Source organism: Cryptomeria japonica, chromosome 3 (genome assembly GCF_030272615.1).
Source record: "Cryptomeria japonica chromosome 3, Sugi_1.0, whole genome shotgun sequence".
NCBI lineage: Eukaryota > Viridiplantae > Streptophyta > Pinopsida > Cupressales > Cupressaceae > Cryptomeria > Cryptomeria japonica.
The window spans coordinates 438955671-438960043 of NC_081407.1; positions in this window are offsets into that span (position 1 = coordinate 438955671).

Here is a 4373-nt window from a genome sequence, read left to right on the forward strand (position 1 = left end):
GGTTAAGCACATTTGTCTGCTCTACACCAATCTTTTCTCAATACACCACACCGAAAGATGAATCCCTTGTTTGCACATACAACACTCTCTGATAATGTAGACACAACCTTGATACCTAAATTACATGACTATATCACCTATTTATACAATTCATCAATCTTGACAACAAGGTCGGCTAAACCCTCAACTCATAATTACAAAATTTCATCACACGATACAAAGATCATCCACGAGACTAATATAATGATATACATGACATAACATGGACCTAGACCAAATCTCCAAATACGCAACACCATCGGAAATTATGCCAATATCAACTGCAACACGCTACACCACCAGGAATACCGCATAACATAAAGAAATAAGATCCTCAATAACATGCACAGTGATCAATGCAGACCATCAAAATAAATAAGACATGATTAGGAAACACCAATAAGAATGTTAGAATCATCACTAACAGTTGTACCTATTGGCAATTGACACTCATTTGGTTGGTTTCAATATGTTGTCATTGATGGCAACATGGCAACATGTTCCGACTTCATATTTTGGTTTAGTTGTGTAGCAACAGACACTTCGCCGGCACCGACACCGGCACCGGTAGGTTGGAAGGAATTCTTTGGTTACCGGCATTGCAGGCCGACATGGTTCACATTCAGGTTATCGGTATTGGAGGTCGGCATCATTTGAGAGATCTGATATGAGTAGTTATTTTTGATATTCATGTGTTTATGTTATTGAGTTGACATGTATATTCATATTGTAATTATCTTTGTAAGCCGACGTAAGACATGATGGATTGTAAAGGGTATATAGGTCAGTTGGTTAGATCATTTTGTAGTATGTATGTATGTATAGAAAAGAATATGGATATGTAAGGAAATGGAATGTAATGTAATGTGAAATATATGAGAGAGATCATGTATGTGAGGATATTTATGTAAGAGGTTATTTTGATAAGGATTTCAGACTGAAACAGATAGAGCTTAACCGAAACTATATTCAGACATAGAAGATGCTATCATTGCAGTTCAATCATTTCTCCAAATTGTAGTCTAGATTTGTATGTAGTCAATGAGGCTCCTTTTGTGATTGAGAAGTGTGCTCTAGGTTGTAAGCCTTCTTGCAAGTGCAGGCCCCTATATTTTGTAATATCTCTTCATATGGCCAATGGATTGATATTGTGGGTCACAAATCCCATCGTGGTTCCTCTTTGAGTTTTTCCATGTATAATTTTGTGTGTTATGGTATTCATTTGTGTGATTGGCTTATTGGTTGCTTTACTTCTTTCAATTCTATATGTACTAGCATACTGGTTGGTGAATGCATGTTTTAATAAGGTTAAAACTGATCATTCCAATAGAACACTGATTCACCCCCACCCTCTCAGTGTTCTTGGATTCCAACAGTACCAACACCACTTATCAAATCTTCATCGATCAACATCTGCAACTCAAGAGTACTCAAACAACAACAACTGTCACGAAGAAAGATAACTTGTGAAGCACCAAATCACAAACCATCTAAAATGAATATACACAAGACCATCCCAAAGAATCTCCCAAAATCTTAGCTCAAGATCAAATCACACCAGAATATACCAGAGGAAATACTGAACTCTACAAAACACTAATCATAAAAACAAACTGCAAACCAGATCATATGATATGAAATTAAGCTTCCTAGATCACCAAAACCAATACAGAAAGATATAATGATACTAGAAATACTCCATACATCAAACCATAGTCCCAATAAACCAATCTGCAATCAGCGAAGCAATAAATCACAGGAATATGTTGACATCAATGACAACAACATATCCTAGCAGCAACAATCTCCAACAGCATGCACCTTGTTTGAACCTATAATGTAGCTTTTAGGTTATTTATATTTATATTGAACAAATAAAAACTTTGTATTCTTTGGCCAATAACATTAACACAACATAAAATTTCAATCCATTATCTACTCTTACATATAATGTATTAAACACTTCTACTAACTCTTTTTAAGAGAACTTGCATGGGTCCATTCTAATAAGCTTGAATAAAAATGTTGCTATAATTCTAAATTTTGTAAGGACCATAAGGATAAGAATCATAATCTCTTGATAATGAGTCATAGCAGGAAGCCACAAATGTAGGCCTCATATTTAATTCTCTACAGTGATTCCATTAGTATCTTCAAAGAAAGACTAAGATGTGCATCTTTTTAATCTATGTTCAATAAGATTTACCTAGGAATCTATCCTTGAATGGGTCTACCACTTTTTAGAGAATTTGTGTAAATCATCCCTATATACAAATTTGGTTTATTCCATGTCCAACTTAAACTATACCCTTGCACCATTAAACTATTGTGACCTCTTCGTATCATTCAAAACCATTGGAGGACCTTTCCTTTTAGTGCTTGTTATCCCACTCAGTCAATGAATCAATGTTTAATTAAGAATTAACCACTTGTGTTGTACCCCTAATTTAAAATTCATTTCATTAACATCTTTAATAGTGTCTTATGTGCCATCTCAAATTCATTTTCATTATAATACAATGTTTGTTGGTGTAACTCTCACTTTCACTTGAATTACAACATCAATTGGTTTAACATTAGGAATATCTTCCTTTACGTATATCCTTATGCCTCTTTTATGTGGAGAGAGTATTGTTCTTAACCTTTTTACACCATATCTAATTCCCATTTCGGATTAGTTATTCACATACAAAATTTGGGAATTGCAATACATTATAGTGGACAATGCAAACACATATTTTAACATATAGCATAATGTGTAATAGGAATATAATATAAAAACAGAATTATAGATTTTTAAATATAGAATTTTAGGCTAAAAAGGCTAAAATATTGACTAAAAACATTATTATGTAATGAACCACAATTTCCTTTCTCACTTAAGGTCAATTGATTTTTAAGATCTACCAATATTTTCAACCTATATCTCTCAATAAAACTAACAAGAAGCAATCTCACAAGCTTTGATACCATGTAAGAATCGATAGCTAGCTCCAATACTATGTAAGAATTCATATGGAATGCTCTATACCATGCAATATTTGGATGAAGATCATAGCCACCCAGAATCTAGGAACTTCTACAAAAGCACAAGAGAGATCAACTATGAGGGAATAATGCTATTCTATCAAAGTATGCAAATGACATGTTGAACTATATTGAGATTACAAAGGGAACCCCTTGGTTATATAGGCCAAGGAAAACATAGGATTTCATAATATTATGACATGTGTCTTAATCCTATGAGTTGGGACACAAAATGATAACTATTATATGTGTACCCTAAGTAAACTTAACTAACAAGTGTGAATAGGATGTAGGTGATAAAGTCGTTAGGTAAAACATCCATTTTGCACCAACACTGGTTCTTCATTAATGTATGAAAAAAATTCTACTACCTCTTTTTGGAAGAATTCACATGGATCCATTTCAACAAGCATGGATACCAGTATAGTCATAATTCTAAAATTTACAAGGACCACAAGTATTAGGATCAAAAAATCTTGTTAATAACACATAGAAGGAAACCACAAATATAGACCTCAAATTTAATTATATTCATATAAATTCTTTTACATATCGTCAAATTAAGATTAAGATGTCCATTTTTAATCCTTATCCAATTAGATTTACCTAAGAATGTATCATTGAATTGTTTTGTCCTTATTTGGAAAATTTATGTAAGTCCTACCTTTAGATCAATTGTATCAAGTCCATGTCAAACTTCAACAATATCCGTAGACCATTCAACTACCATGACCTCTTCATTTCATTCAATACCATTGGAGGACCTTTCCTTTTTGTGGTTGTTAATCCCCTCATCCATTTAATCAAGTTATCTTATTTAATATTTTGTTCCATGTTTTTTTTTGTTTTTTTTTTGAAAAAAGGGGTAAAGATTTATTCAGTAATCATAGAAATACAAAGATCAGGCCTTAGGCCAACCAAGACAACAACAAAAAGTAAAAGGATCCTAAAAGAACCACCAGCACCACTACTACAAATTCCAATGACCATAGCATTGGATTCGACTGTTGAATTTCCAATGATGATACCTTTTCGGAAAGCCCTCAGAAAGATGACATGGGATACACCAAAAACCGCGCTTAGCCGGAGCCTCAAAGGGCTTCAAAAATGACAATGAAAAAGAAATAAACATAAAAGGGAAATTGATCCTACACCACTGGGTGCTCTTGCATCATCATGTCTTCTAGCATTAACCTATCTAAAGCTTCAAGATAATTAGGAAGTAGACCATCCCTTCCACTAAAATCCCAACCATCAACATGTTCTGAAGCCCACTTGACCAAACAATCAGCCACTCTATTCCACTC